This window comes from Arachis stenosperma, chromosome 10 (assembly GCF_014773155.1).
Source record: "Arachis stenosperma cultivar V10309 chromosome 10, arast.V10309.gnm1.PFL2, whole genome shotgun sequence".
Classification (NCBI taxonomy): Eukaryota; Viridiplantae; Streptophyta; class Magnoliopsida; order Fabales; family Fabaceae; genus Arachis; species Arachis stenosperma.
The window spans coordinates 35,801,420-35,818,673 of NC_080386.1; positions in this window are offsets into that span (position 1 = coordinate 35,801,420).

Below are 17,254 nucleotides of genomic sequence, written 5' to 3' on the forward strand. Positions count from 1 at the left end.
TGAGTTGAGGGTTTAGCTCAAAGCTGCTTGCTTTGATGGGAGGTATACAGATGCTACTCCCATATGCAGCTGTAATGGGGTTAGCATATGACCCCAGAGTCCTTTTGGACTGATTAATTCCACTTAAGTCCATAATGGACAAAAGGGAAATGAGAATAATTGCAAAGAGATAAATTTTGTTTATTTTTAAATTTTTTTTGAAATAACCGAAAAAAAGAAAATACAATAAAATGAAACAAAAGGAAAATAAAATAAAATTCAAAAATTAAAAATAAAATAAGATCAAAGCAAATTGAGAACTGAATCAATTAGTGAAAAAAAGATTTTGAAAACAACAATTAAGAAGATATGATTGAAAAGTTTTTATGAAAAAGATTTGATTTTTTAAAAAGAGGAAAAAGAAAAACACAAAAAGACACCAAACTTAAAATTTTGGAAAATCAAGCACTAATTTTTTCGAAAATTTTAAAGGAAAAACACAAAGAGGACACCAAACTTAGAACTTTTGTGAATCAAAAAGGGACTAAGAACAAGGAAAAAAAAATTCGAAAATTTTAAAAGAAAAACAAAAGCATGCAATTGACACCAAACTTAGCATATAAAACTAGACTCAACTAAAAGACTCTAAACCAACAAAAAGAAAACAGTCCTAATCTAAGCAACAAGATAAGCCGTCAGTTGTCCAAACTCGAACAATCCCCGGCAACGGCGCCAAAAACTTGGTGCACGAAATTGCAATCACACTTTTGCAACTCCGCACAACTAACCAGCAAGTGCACTGGGTCGTCCAAGTAATACCTTGCGTGAGCAAGGGTCGATCCCACGGAGATTGTCGGCTTGAAGCAAGCTATGGTTATCTTGTAAATCTTAGTCAGGATATCAGAAATTATCAGGATTGATTGTAAAAAGTAAAAGAACATGAAATGGTTACTTGTATTGCAGTAATGGAGAATAGGTTGAGGTTTGGAGATGCTCCATCTTCTGAATCTCTGCTTTCCTACTGTCTTCTTCATCAAACACGCAAGTCTCCTTCCATGGCAAGCTGTGTGTAGGGTTTCACCGTTGTCAGTGGCTACCTCCCATCCTCTCATTGGAACGATTCCTAATGCCCTGTCACGGCACGGCATTCCATATGTCGGTTCTCAATCAGACCGGAGTAGAATCCAGTGATTCTTTTGGCGTCTGTCACTAACGCCCCGCCTTCAGGAGATTGAAGCACGTCACAGTCATTCAGTCATTGAATCCTACTCAGAATACCACAGACAAGGTTTAGACCTTCCGGATTCTCTTGAATGCCGCCATCAGTCTAGCTTATACCACGAAGATTCCGATAAAAGAATCCAAGAGATAACTACTTAATCTAAGGTAGAACAGAGGTGGTTGTCAGGCACATGTTCATAGTTGAGAATGATGATGATTGTCACGGATCATCACATTCATCCGGATTAAGAACAAGTGTTATCTTAGAATCGAAGCAAGCATGATTGAGTAAGAAACAGTAGTAATTGCATTAATCCATCAAGACACAGCAGAGCTCCTCACCCCCAACCATGGGATTTAGAGACTCATGCTGTGGAAGAAAAGGTGTACAATGTCATAAGGTCGCATTCCCTCCTGATTACAAAGTCAAAAGGTCCTATAAGTAGTAAACTAGTATCCTAAGGTTTACAGAAATGAGTAAATGACAGAAAAATCCACTTCCGGGCCCACTTGGTGTGTGCTTGGGCTGAGCATTGAAGCTTTTATGTGTAGAGACGTTTTCTGGAGTTAAACGCCAGTTCTCATGCCAGTTTGGGCGTTTAACTCCAAGTTTTATGCCAGTTCCGGCGTTTAACGCTGGAATTTCTGAGGCCGGTTTGCTACGCAGGTTTGGGCCATCAAATCTTGGGCAAAGTATGGACTATTATATATTGCTGGAAAGCCCTGGATGTCTACTTTCCAACGCCGTTGAGAGCGCGCCAATTGGGTTTTCTGTAGCTCCAGAAAATCCGCTTCGAGTGCAGGGAGGTCAGAATCCAACAGCATCTGCAGTCCTTTTCAGTCTCTGGATCAGATTTTTGCTCAGAACCTTCAATTTCAGTCAGAAAATACCTGAAATCACAGAAAAACACACAAACTCATAGTAAAGTCCAGAAAAGTGAATTTTAATTAAAAACTAATAAAAATATACTAAAAACTAACTAAAAGATACTAAAAACATACTAAAAACAATGCCAAAAAGTGTACAAATTATCCGCTCATCAATTATGTATCTAAATGGGTAGAGGCAATTGCAACACCCACCAATGATACTAAGACAGTGATGAAGTTCCTCCAAAAGTATATCTTCAGCAGGTTCGGTGCCCCTAGGATACTGATCAGTGATGGGGGCACTCATTTCTGCAATAAGCAGCTTGACTCTGCTCTGGTCCGATATGGAATTAACCACAAAGTGGCAACTCCGTATCATCCCCAGACAAATGGGCAGGCCAAAGTCTCAAATAGAGAACTTAAAAGAATCCTGGAACGGAGTGTAAGTAACTGCAGAAAGGATTAGGCAAGAAGTCTAGATGATGCTCTGTGGGCATACAGAATAGCATTCAAGACTCCCATAGGGACCTCTCCATACCAACTTGTGTATGGGAAAGCGTGCCATTTGCTTGTGGAACTGGAACACAAGGCCTATTGGGAAACCAGATTCCTGAATCTTGATGCCAAGTTAGTGGAGAGAAAAGATTGCTCCAGTTGAATGAGCTAGAGGAATTCAAACTCAATGCTTTTAAAAATGCAAAAAATTTACAAGAAGAAAGCAAAAAGGTAGCATGACAAGAAACTGTCATCCAGAGTCTTTGAGCTAGGACAAAAAGTCCTGCTATTCAACTCTAGGCTCAGATTGTTCCCCGAAAAACTGAAATCCCGGGGGAAAGGACCATATGTGATTACAAATGTGTCACCATATAGGTATGTGGAACTTCAAGATACTGACTCTAATAAGAGGTTCATTGTTAATGGATAGAGAGTCAAGCATTATCTTGAAGGCAATGTTGAGCAAGAGTGCTCAAAGCTGAGACTAGATTAAAGCTCAGTAAAGTGCAGCTAAAGACAATAAAGAAGTGCTTGCTGGGAGGCAACCCAGCCATTCATGAAGTTTATTTGTTATTTTAATTACTAATTATAAGAGTTTGATATAAATTATTTTCAAGGTTAATTATCAACTGCAGGAATTCACAGAGTTACAGAAGGATTTGGAGCATAAAGCAGAGAAAAGGAGCTCACTGGCACAAAAACGCCAGTAAGGGGCATTTTGGGCGTTAAACATCGGAATGGGCACCATTCTGGGCGTTTAACGCCAGTAAAGATACCTTTCTGGGCGTTAAACGCGCAGAATGGTACCCATTCTGAGCGTTTAACGCCAGAATTACAGCATCCTGTGCGTTTAGAAAAACGCCCAGTGATAAAGGCTTTCTGGCGTTTAACGCCAGCCAAGGTACCTGGCTGGGTGTTAAACGCCCAAAACAAGCAACAACTGGGCGTTAAACTCCCAAAACAAGCAATAACTGGGCGTTAAACGCCCAAAACAAGCAACAACGGGGCGTTTAACACCAAATGTGTGGAGGGGAGGAAGTTTGTTTTTCACTTCATTTTTTTTTCAAATTTTCATGTTTCCATCCATGATTTCTTGCATGAACATGTTACAATTTCTCATTTTTCAATTTCAATTTCAAATAATCTCAATCCTAAAAATGTTTCTTCATTCTTCATCAAATTCTTTTCAAATCTTTTTCAAAACTCATCTATCTTTTTAAATCCGTTTCAAATCTCTTTCAACTAATCATACTATCTTTTCAGAAATTAGATTTATCTTTTTCAAATCTCTCTATTATCTTTTCAATTTTAAAATTATATCTTTTGCATATCATAATTATCTTTTTACAAATCATATCTTCTATCATATCTTTTTCAAAATTTCCGATCCCACCCCTCCTCTTTAAATTCACATTCGGCCACCCCCTCTCCTCCATAATTTGAATTTGTCTCTCCTTCTATTACTCTCCTTTCCTTTCTTTTACTTGAGGATAAGCAAACCTCTAAGTTTGGTGTGCTTTTCGTGATCACTGAGCTAAGAGTCACTAAGATCTTGGCTCCTAAGGGAAAACAAGCCAATAAGCAAGAAAGAGAATACTCCAAAACCACTTTGGAATCAAGAGAGATTCTTAACCAAGGAACATGCAGACCATTACTACAAAATAATGGGTCTAAGATCAGTGATCCCGGAAGTTAAATTCGATCTGAAAGAAGACGAATATCCAGAGATCCAAGAGCAGATTCGAAATAAAGGCTGGGAAATTCTGGCTAATCCTGAGACAAAGGTGGGTAGAAACATGGTTCAGGAATTCTACACAAATCTGTGGCAAACAGATTAACAAAGATTAACTGGATCCGCTTTCTATACCTTTCGAACCTTGGTCAGAGGGAAGATTATGTACTTCCACCAGGACAAAATAAGAGAGGTCTTCAAGCTGCTTTCCAGGCTCTCGGGCAAAGTATGGACTATTATATATTTCTGGAAAGCACAAGATGTCTACTTTCCAGCGCAATTGAGAGCACGTGAATTGAGCTTCTGTAGTTCCAGAAAATCCACTTCGAGTGCAGGAGGGTCAGAATCCAACAGCATCTGCCGTCCTTTCTCAGCCTCTGAATCAGACTTTTGCTCAGGTCCCTCAATTTCAGCCGGAAAATACCTGAAATTACAGAAAAATACACAAACTTATAGTAAAGTCCAGAAATATGATTTTTGCATAAAAACTAATAAAAATATAATAAAAAGTAACTAAAACATACTAAAAACTATATAAAAACAATGCCAAACAGGGTATAAAATATCCGCTCATCGAAGCGCCTGTAAAATCCTGCATGTCCCAAAAATGAGCGGACCTCCCTCACAGATGAGGGGTGAGGTAAATTGTTGATAACATCAACCTTGGCCGGGCCTACAGAAATGCCTTCGTTAGATACTACATGTCCTAACACTATACCTTGTCTTACCATGAAGTGACATTTTTCAAAATTCAAAACAAGGTTAGTGTCAACACATCTAGCTAAGACATTGGCCAAGTTCTCTAAGAAACTATCAAATGAAGTTCCATAAATACTGAAGTCATCCATAAAGACTTCCAGACAATTCTCCATCAGATCAAAAAAGACACTTGTCATACACCGCTGAAAAGTAGCAGGTGCATTGCATAGTCCAAATGGCATCCTTTTGTAAGCAAAGGTGCCAAATGGACAAGTGAATGTGGTCTTTTCCTGATCCTCAGGAGCAATGTGAATCTGGAAGTAACCAGTGAAGCCATCAAGAAAGCAACAATGGGATTTACCCGCCAATCGGTCTAACATTGGATCAATAAAGGGTAAAGGGTAGTGGTCCTTCCTTGTAGTGGCATTCAACCTTCTATAATCGATGCACACCCGCCAAGTGTTTTGCACTCTCTTGGTGACCACTTCACCATCATCCTTTTTAACCACAGTGATGACCGATTTCTTGGGAACAACATGGACCGAGCTCACCCACTCACTGTTAGAAATCGGGTATATGATACTGATAGCAAAAATTGTTGTCGGTCTAGATTTTCTTCTTAAAGAAAGGAATTACTTCGTTGCAAGCATAGCTCCAAACCAACAAACAACTCTCACATCAAATTAAAATATGGTTTTGTCACATGCACAAACCCTAATGAAAATTTTACCGGAGTATTAAGACTCCGGGTCGTCTCACAAGGAATTGCAATGAAGTGCTCAATTATTGGCTACGGGGATCAAATGGGGGTTTGGTTGATAATTGGGCAAAAAAATAAATGGCAAGAAAAGTAAATCAAACGAGCAATTAAAGAAGGCAATCAATAAAGAGAGACATTCATGGCAAGGTTTGAGATCATAGGCTTTCTATCCTAGTCATGCATGATTAATTCATCTTATTTAGTTAACTCAATTATCGGGAGAATGTCAAACAAGACTAATTGATCATGTCACAATTATAAACAAGAATTTATCTCATTACGTCAACTCCAACAAATAGGGAGAAAGTCTAATGAGACTAGCTAATCTCAATCCAAAAGTCCTAATCGACGTACTAATTAAACTAGCAAAAGATTAGCGTCAATGGAAATAATCTTCCATAAGTCCTAATCAACTCACTAATTAAATTAGCAAAAGATTAGCGTCAATGGAAACAATATTAGCTAACAACTCTAGATCACCAACATAAGTTGGGTTTCATGACTCAAGATTGCCCAATCACTCTTTTCAAGCCAAGAATGCTCAAAATCTACTCTAGAGTCCAACCAAGCATTTTGTCAAACACTTGGTGGGTAATGAAGGAAAGCATAGAAAATGTGCAAGAATATAAAATCTACCAACTACCAATTGCAAGAAAAGTAAACCAACAACTCAATTCATCAATAAAAAGAACATCAAACATTAAATTGCATTAAAAGAAAATGGAAATCCAACAAGGGTTCATCAACATAAAAGTAACAAAATAAAGGAAATGAACAAGAGAAACTAAGAAGATTAAGATCTAACAACAAGAAATTAAAAAGAAAAACTAAATCAAAACAACAATTAAAAGTGAGATTCAAGAAGAATTAACTAAAACTACCCTAAAATCTAGAGAGAGGAGAGAGCCTCTCTCTCTCTCTAGAATTCTAACCTAAAACATGATGAAAACTAAACTATGGCTACTTTGATTCATTCCCCCCTCAATCCTTGGGTTCAATAGCACCAGAAATGGGTTGGATTAGGCCCAAAATGAGCTACAAATCGCTGGCCACGAGTTGCTCTTTAGTGACCCACGTGCTCCATCAGCGCGCGCGCGCTAAGTGCGCGTGCGCGCCCCTATACGCAATACAACATATGGTGAATTTTATATCATTTTGAAGCCCCGGATGTTAGCTTTCCAACGCAACTAAAACCGCCTCATTTGGACCTCTGTAGCTCAAGTTATGGCCGATTGAGTGCAAAGAGGTCAGGCTTGACAGCTTTACGGTTCCTTCATTTCTTCATGAGTTCTCCCACTTTGCATGCTTTTCTCCTCACTTCTTCCATCCAATACTTGCCTTATGAAACTAAAATCACTCAACAAACATATCAAGGCATCGAATGGAATTAAAGTGGATTAAAATCACCAATTTTAGGGCCTATAAAGCATGTTTTCACATTTAAGCACAAATCAAGGGAGAATTGCAAAACCATGCTATTTCATTGAATAAATGTGAGAAAATGTGATAAAATCCCCCAAAATAATCACAAGATAAACCACAAATTCGGAGTTTATCAAATCTCCCCACACTTAAACCAAGCATGTCCTCATGCTAAGAATAAAGAAGGATAAGAAAAGGGGTATGAACATTTATTCAATGCAAAGAAACTATATAAACCTATCTACATGCATGCAACTAAATGCAAGATGATTCTACCTACTTGGTCAAAAGCAAATCAATCTCCAAGAGCATGTTTGAACAAGTGGGGAAAAGGTCATATCACGACTCACAAACTCCACCAATTCCAATATCAAAATAAAGTTCAAATAGACTTGCAAGAAGAAAGCTCATGAAAGCCGGGAACAAGGAATTGAGCATCGAACCCTCACCGGAAGTGTATCCGCTCTAGTCACTCTAGTGTATAGGGTCGATTCACTCAATTCTTTTCTAATCATGCTTCCAAGTTTTGCTTTTCATCTAACAATCAACAATTATTCAATGCATGCATACATTCATCATGAGGACTTATTCATTGGTTGTAATGGGGTTAGGGTCAAGGTAGGATGCATATGGTCAAGTGAGCTTGGAATTTGAATCTTTGATTAACATAAGCTCTCGCCTAACACATATAGCAACCTATACAATTCTAATACAATGCCTAGCTACCCATGATTCTCAGTTTTTCACATACTCATGCATTCTCTTTAATTCACATTCCATATGTATTGATTTTTATTGAACTTTACTTTGGGGCATTTTTGTCCCCTTTTTATTTCTTTTTCTCTTTTTCCTTTTTCTAATTTTTTTATTATTTTTTTCTATATCTTTTTTTTTCTATACACATTTTTTTTAAAGCATATACAATTGTATCAATGCATATGGTTTTACATATAGTGTATAAATATGTACCCAATTCCCAATATTTTTAACAAAAATAAAAATCACACTTTTACCTCAACCAATGTCCCAAGTTTCCCATTCCCAAATAATACACAACCTCACTAGCCTAAGCTAATCAAAGATCCAAATTAAGGATATTTATTGTTTTTCATTTAGGGGTGGTGATGTGTTAACATTAAGAACAAAAGGGATTAAATAGGCTCAAATTTGGCTAACAATGGTTAATGAAAGGTAGGCTATTTGGATAAGTGAGCTAAATGAAATGATGGCCTCAATCATATAAATGCATGTATACATGGAACAATAGACATAAAGAATCAAACAAATCAAAGATTACAATCATAGAGAGAATACTGCACACAAGAATGGAAAATAAGTGGTTATATGATGTAACCACACAATTGGGCTCAAAACTCACATGCTTGTGTTCTTAGCTCAAAAACCATGTTCCAAAATACATTCTTCAAGCAAGTTTGTCACAAAAAAATTTTCAAATTGGTAGGGTGCCCTAAAACAATTTTTTCTTGGAAAAGAAATCATCACCCTAACCAAGTAGCCCTAAAATAAAGAGAAGTAATAAGATATGTACAAATTCTAACTAACATGCAACCTATCATGAAATGCAACAACTAACTAGCCAAATAAAATGAAAAATTGGTGTTGAAAGAAAGAGATTGTTACCCATGGAGGTCGGTCAGACGACCTCCCCACACTTAGAAATTTGCACCGTCCTCGGTGCATGCAAAGAAGAGCAAGGTGGATGGGTTGCTACAATTGATGAGCTCCTTCAAAAGGTTGTACGCATGAACTTGTTTGTTGCCTCATTTAGAAGCTTTCTCATTCCATTCCTTCTTGGTGGCCAACCTAAAAGGAAAGAAAAAGAAAGAAAATTACACCTATAACAAAGATATCAAAGCAAATAGAACATAAGCGGGGGCTAATGCCAAATAAGAATAGGATCCTCACTACATGGTAGCTACAACATGTGAGTGAGAAAACAATATAAGCTAAGGCATATCAACAAATACTTGATGCAAGAGTAAAGTCAAAGCATGAAGAGCACTCAAGAGCATCAAGTTCAGCTAGAAAGAGTGGACACAAACAAGGTTAGTGATAAGCATGAGAGCAATTGGTCTTATCCTAACTCAATGATAATGAGGTACAAAACAAAGAATAAGGAGTTAGGAAGGACTAAAGCACTAATCTTGTGTGTGGAACAATTATCACAATTAATGCCAAACAAGTCACGAAGCACCAAAATAATCCAAGGACTTCTCAACAATTGAGTATAAGAATCCAACACCATTATTCAAATAAGAAACTTGAAAAAAAAATAAGGTAAAAACAGGCTATAAAGACAAAATGAAAATGCGAAGGATAAAAGTATGCGAATGCAATGGACAAAAGAAAATGGAAGATGCGAAAAAAACTCTTTTTCTTTTACCGGTGCGGACGCGCACAGTACGCGGACGCGTGCCTGCCTGAGTTGATGACCGGCGCGGACGCGCCAAGTGCGCCTGCGCGTCAGTTCTGGCATAGAATAGGCATAAATACGGCACAACTCTCTGGTTTTTGTACCAGAAGGGTGGGTGACGCTATCGGCGCGCGCACGCACGGCGTGGGTCCGCGCGCATTACGCAATTAGCTTCAAGGACACGTACGCGCCAGGTGCGCACACGCGCGAGTTGGTTTGTGCCTCGCGCATAAAGTAGGCGCAAGTTAGGCACAACTCTCTGGAATTTGGCTTGGAGGTGAAATCTTTGCATCCACGCGTACCCGTACATGGCGCGTCCGCGTGGATGATCGAAAATGCTTGAGGCGCGCGTACGCGCCAAGTGCGCGCACGCGCGGGTTGGTGCTCTGTTTTTCAAAATTTTTCCATGTTCTTGCACCAATCCAAGCATTCCAAACCTCCAAACAGCTACCCAAACACCATAAAAGCCTTATTTAACCTACTAAACTACCAAACAAACCTAACAAATCAATCAAAACATGAAATTAAACTAATTACCAATATGTTCAAAAGAAAAAATGAAAAGATATTACCATGGTAGGGTGTCTCCCACCTATCACTTTTGTTTATTGTTCTTAAGTTGGACATTTGGGAAGCTCTTTGTCATGGTGGCTTATGCTTGTACTCATCCTTGAATCTCAAAGGATCATTGTTCTTCAAATGGTTGACAGAAATTCCAACCAAATTCACCATCCTTGGGCAAAGTTCTACCCAAGAAATGAGCTCCCATAGTTAGTTGACATGCTTCGATCCGGGATCCCACATCGTATTCTCACACCCATCTTCTAGTTGATTGTCATGATTCTTCCATCCGGGTGGTTGAGACATAGAATTCTCTTGATCATACCAAGTCTTCCTCCTAGACCAACACAAGGTAGCATGCATCCAATCATAATTCCCACATTTCGAAGCTTTGACCTCAATGAGCTTAATTCCAAACTTCCAACCACTACACAACCCCTTTCTACTCTTGATCTCACAAAGGGCCCTAAGTTGCCCATCCGTTTCAATCAAACCATATTCAAGTGAGAAGGTGAAGCTTGAGGGTAGGAGTTTTATCCACTTGAACGGTGTGTTGGATGGTGACTTGGGGAGGGGGACCTCCCCACACTTGGACAATGCAAGGTCTACTTCCTTAAGCTCTTCTTTAGTTGTTTCCACCTCTTCGCAAGCTTTTTCAATTTCAACCTTTTGAAAATGCTCTTCACATTCAATCACTTCCTCACCAACTTCTTCTAGCTCTTCTCCACTCCTCATGTCATAACTTGGAGGTAATGTGGAACTTATCTCAACATCCACCTCAATTTCAAGAAGAGAAGATTCCTTAAGTGCCAAAGGATCATTTGTTGGTGTGGGATCATCTTTAGGAGGAAGATTTGTTGCTTGCTCACCTTCTTCCAATTCTTCATCATTCATTATATGCTTAGGAGGTTGCGCACCCTCCTTAACATCACCTTCAAGCTCAATGGAAGAGGGTTCAACAACTTCCACAAAATCATCAACAATGTTACCTGGTGTGGAAGTGTTCTCAAACTTAGAATCCACCTCTTGTTCAACTTCCTCTAACTCTTCAACCACTTCTTCTTCTTCAACAATCTCTCCCTCCTCCACTTGTTGCAAGACACACCCTATCTCCTTGTCCTCATGTTTAGATTCTAAAATCTCCTTCATGCTCCTTTCTTCGGTTAATTTCTCACACTCATCCGTGGAGATGCTTTCCTTGTTGCATGAGTCCCATGAGTCCAAGTTGGCTTTAATTTTGGCAAGGTTAGCCTCAATAACTTCATAATTCCTCCTTTGGGCTTCCTCTTGCTCCTTTTGACGGATTATTACTTGAAGCCGATCCATTTCTTCCTTGAGACGATCCATTGACTCTTGGATGGATGGATGTGGGTGTTCTTCCTTGGAGGGTTGTGATGGAAAGAGAAATTCATTATGTGGTTGAAAGTTATCATACATGGTAGGTGATTCATCTTGGTAAGGGTAGTGAGGTGGTGGTTCTTGGTAGTGATCATGATAAGGTTGCGGTGGTTCTAAAGGTTCTTGCTCATAACGGTTATAAGAATGTGGTATGGATGATTGGTCATATGATGGATATGGATCATAGGAAGATGTTTGGTATGGAAAGGCTTGTGAGTATGGTTGAGGTTCATGTTGAGGATAAGAATCATAAGCATATGGTGGTAGTGCTTGATTATCACAAAAGGAGTCACCATAGCCATTGAATTGACATGTATTAGGATGGTAATTATACCTATAAGTACCCGGAGGTTGTTGCCAATAGGAGTGATCAATTCCTTGAGGCTCCCCCCATCTTTGTTGGTTCCATCCATAATGAGTGTCATCATTGAAGTTCACATTTCCTACAACATAATTAGAACCAAACTCATAGCCAAGGTGAGAATTCATAGTGGAAAAGCAAAATAAAACTAACAAAAACTAGCAAATAAAGAAAAAAGCAAGATATTCACACTATTCACATATATACAATAACCAATAACACAACACCATTGTAACTCCCCGGCAACGGCGCCATTAATTTGATAGCAAAAATTGTTGTCGGTCTAGGTTTTCTTCTTAAAGAAAGGAATTACTTTGTTGCAAGCATAGCTCCAAACCAACAAACAACTCTCACATCAAATTAAAATATGGTTTTGTCACATGTACAAACCCCAATGAAAATTTTACCGGAGTATTAAGACTCCGGGTCATCTCACAAGAAATTACAATGAAGTGCTCAATTATTGGCTACGGGGATCAAAGGGGGGTCTGGTTGATAATTGGGAAAGAAAATAAATGGCAAGAAAAGTAAATCAAACAAGCAATTAAAGAAAGCAATCAATAAAGAGAGACATTCATGGCAAGGTTTGAGATCATAGGCTTTCTATCCTAGTCATGCATGATTAATTCATCTTATTTAGTTAACTCACACATCGAGAGAATATCAAACAAGACTAATTAATCATGTCACAATTATAAATAAGAATTTATCTCATTACGTCAACTCCAACAAATAGGGAGAAAGTCTAATGAGACTAGCTAATCTCAATCCAAAAGTCCTAATCGACTTACTAATTAAACTAGCAAAAGATTAGCGTCAATGGAAATAATCTTCCATAAGTCCTAATCAACTCACTAATTAAATTAGCAAAAGATTAGCGTCAATGAGAAACAATATTAGCTAACAACTCTAGATCACCAACATAAGTTGGGTTTCATGACTCAAGATTGCCCAATCACTCTTTCCAAGCCAAGAATGCTCAAAATCTACTCTAAAGTCCAACCAAGCATTTTGTCAAACACTTGGTGGATAATGAAGGAAAGCATAGAAAATGTGCAAGAATATAAAATCTACCAACTACCAATTGCAAGAAAAGTAAACCAACAACTCAATTCATCAATAAAAAGAACATCAAACATTAAATTGCATTAAAAGAAAATGGAAATCCAACAAGGGTTCATCAACATAAAAGTAACAAAATAAAGGAAATGAACAAGAGAAACTAAGAAGATTAAGATGTAACAACAAGAAATTAAAAAGAAAAACTAAATCAAAACAACAATCAAAAGTGAGATTCAAGAAGAATTAACTAAAACTACCCTAAAATCTAGAGAGAGGAGAGAGCTTCTCTCTCTAGAATTCTAACCTAAAACATGATGAAAACTAAACTATGGCTACTTTGGTTCATTCCCCCCTCAATCCTTAGGTTCAATAGCATCAGAAATGGGTTAAATTGGGCCCAAAATGAGCTACAAATCGCTGGCCACGAGTTGCTCTTTAGTGACCCACGTGCTCCATCGGTGCGCGCGCGCAAAGTGCACGTGCGCGCCCCTATACGCAAAGCAACATATGGCGAATTTTATATCATTTTGAAGCCCCGGATGTTAGCTTTTCAACGCATCTAGAACTGCTTCATTTGGACCTCTGTAGCTCAAGTTATGGCCGAATGAGTGCAAAGAGGTCAGGCGTGACTGCTTTACGGTTCCTTCATTTCTTCATGAGTTCTCCCACTTTGCATGCTTTTCTCCTCACTTCTTCCATCCAATACATGCCTTATGAAACTAAAATCACTCAACAAACATATCAAGGCATCGAATGGAATTAAAGTGGATTAAAATCATCAATTTTAGGGCCTAAAATGTATGTTTTCACATTTAAGCACAAATCAAGGGAGAATTGCAAAACCATGCTATTTCATTGAATAAATGTGAGAAAATTTGATAAAATCCCCCAAAATAAGCACAAGATAAACCACAAAATCGGGGTTTATCAGATACCCGCATCAAGTAGCCTAGTGACCTCCTTCTTTACCACATCAAGGATGGTTGGGTTGAGCCTTCTTTGTGGTTGCCTAACCGGCCGAGCTCCCTCTTGGAGAAAGATATGATGCATGCACTTGCGGGGGTCAATCCCTACAATATCGGTTAGGCTTCAACCAATTGCCTTCTTGTACCTTCTTAGAACATCTAGGAGCTTTCCTTCTTCTTCACTAGAAAGCTCACTAGAAATAATGACCGAAAACCTTTGGTTGTCCTCTAAGAAAGCATACATCAAATGAGATGGAAGAGGCTTCAGTTCACTCTTGGCCTCAAGCTGAGGTTCCTTTTCATCAAGCTCATGGAGTTCATTCTCAACAACTTTCTCTTGTTTACCCTCTTGGTCATCCGTCTCTTCAACAATAGGGTAGCACAGCTTGTTGTGGTCTTCTCTTCGTACCTCTGCTACCACTTCATCGATTACATCACATCGGAGAATGGAATGCTTTTCAAGAGGGTGCTTCATGGCTTCTTCCAAATTGAACTTGATAGTCTTGTCTCCGACCTCAAAGGAATATGTGCCGGTGAAGGCATCTAACTTGAATTTAGAGGTCTTTAGGAAGGGTCTACCAAGTAGAACGGAGGAGGAGCTTCTATTCTCTGTTGGAGGCATCTCAAGGATGTAAAAATCAACTGGAAATACCAAATCCTTGATCGCCACAAGTACATCCTCTGCTATTCCCATCACAGTGATCACACTTTTATCGGCTAAAGCAAATTTCGCCGCCGACTTCTTTAATGGAACTAAGTTCAATCGCACAAAGATAGAAAGCGGCATGATGCTTATGCAAGCCCCTAGATCACACATACAGTCATGAAAAGTACGCCCACTGTTAAACCCCGATTTTGTGGTTTATCTTGTGCTTAATTTTGGGGATTTTATCAACTTTTCTCACATTTATTCCAGGAAATAGCATAGTTTTGCAATTCTCCCTTGATTTGTGAGCTAAATTTATTCCACTTTAATTCCATTCAATGCCTTGATATGTTTGTTAAGTGATTTCAGGTTCATAAGGCAAGTATTGGATGGAAGAAGTGAGGAGAAAAGCATGCAAAGTGGGAGAACTCATGAAGAAATGAAGGAACTGTAAAGCTGTCAAGCCTGACCTCTTCGCACTCAATCGATCATAACTTGAGAAAAAGAGGTCCAAATGAGGCGGTTTTAGTTGCGTTGGAAAGCTAACATCCGGGGCTTCGAAATGATATAAAATTTGCTATATGTTGCTTCGTGTATAGGGGCGCGTACACGCCATGTACGCGTGCCGCCGATGCTGCACGTGGCCCACTAAGGAGAAATCGCCCCCAGCGATTTCTGAAGCACTTTGGGCCCAATCCAACTCATTTCCATGCTATTTCATACAGAATTCAAGCTTGGGCAAGGGGGGAGCAATTGTTTGGTAGTATAGCATCATGTAGGTTAGTTTCTAGAGAGAGAAGCTCTCTCTTCTCTCTAGAATTAGGTTAGGTTAATCACCATCTTAGATCTAGGTCAATTTTCATGTTTTCATCTTGTTTCCTTCATAATTTCTTGTTCTTACTACTTGACTCTCTTATTTTTCTTGTTAATTTCCCTTTTTGTTCTCTTTTGTGATGTTGAACTCTTGATGAATTTGGATCTCTTTTATGAAATTTATGTTTGATGTTCTTTTAATTGTTAATTTGAGTTGTTGATCTTGTCTCCTTACAATTTGTAGTTGATTGATTTTACTATTTCTTGTCATTTATTATGCTTTCCTTTCATGCCTTCCAAGTGTTTGACAAAATGCTTGGTTGGGCTTTAGAGTAGATTTTGAGCATTCTTGGCTTGAAAAGAGTAATTGGGTGATCTTGAGTCATGAATACCCAACTAATGTTGGTGATCTAGAGTTGTTAGTTAATATGATTTTCATTGACTCTAATCTTTTGCTAATTTCATTAGTGAGTTGATTAGTACATTTGGATTGAGGTTAACTAGTCTTATTAGACTTTCTCCGAGCATGAGGATAACATGATACCTTCCTCCATCTTCGGGGATGACATAATGAGATAAATTCTTGTTTATTATTGTGATATGATTGATTAATCTTGTTTGACTTTCTCCCTATGTGTTGGAGTTGACTAAATAAGACGAATTAATCAATGCATGACTAGGATGGAAAGCCTATGATCTCAAACCTTGCCATGAATGTCTCTCTTTATTACTTGCTTTCTTTAATTGCTTGTTTGATTTACTCATCTTGCCATTTACTTTTCTTGCCATTTTATAAACAAAACCCCTTGATCCCCGTAGCCGATAATTAAGCACTTCATTGCAATTCCTTGTGAGACGACCCGGAGTCTTAAAACTTCAGTTAATTTTCATTGGGGATTGTTATTTGTGACAACCAAAATTTTTGCATGAAAGGATTATTGATTGGTTTGGAAACTATACTTCACAACGAGACTTCATTAGATAAATTCTAAACCATCAAAAATTCTCTCATCACCCACCAATCCGACAAGACACCAAACACGGTCCAGGGTCACTACATTTTTTTGGAATAGGCTCCATTAAGGAAGAAATCGAACTACCCAAGGATAATGTCTCCAACTCTCCTATCCTATCCTTGTGTGTACTCAAGTCCTTCACAAATTTTGCATACTTCAGAATTTGTCGAATAGCATAAAGAAGTGGTATGGTTACCTCAACCTTCTTGAACACTTGAAGCATATTTAAATCAGACTCAGGAGTCTTCTTTGGCTTCTTTACCATGGAAGGGAACGGGATAGGAATGGATTCATCTACTATATATAGCCTTTCTCTTGGGTTCCTTAAGGCTTACTCCTTCCTCCCCATGCCTTTTGTGTACCTCCTCCTCTTCATGTGGAACTTCAACAACCACTTCTTCCTCATGAATGTCTTCCATGACCCTAGGAGGCACCTCCTCCAAAGTTGTTCCCGACCGTAGAGTGATGGCATTGAGACCGCCCTTTGGATTTGGAAGGGGTTGGGATGGCAGATTAGAAGAGCTTGAGGGTTGGTTGGAGTTGTTGGAGGAAGGTAGAGCCATCCTTGAGAGCAACTCTTGAATGTTGGATAACTGAGCGGTTATGGTACCAAATTGAGCCTCATGTTTCTCCACTACACCCTTAAGCCTCTCATGCTCTTGGGTGATTCCACGGTTGAAATCTTCAATTTGGTGGTTAGAAGAGCTTAAAGATTGGTTGGATTGTTGTCTATGATGTGGTGCTTGGTATTTGGGGTAGTTATTTTGGTTTTGATGGGATGCTTGGTTGTGATGATTTTAGTTAGCTTGGTGGTTGTTGT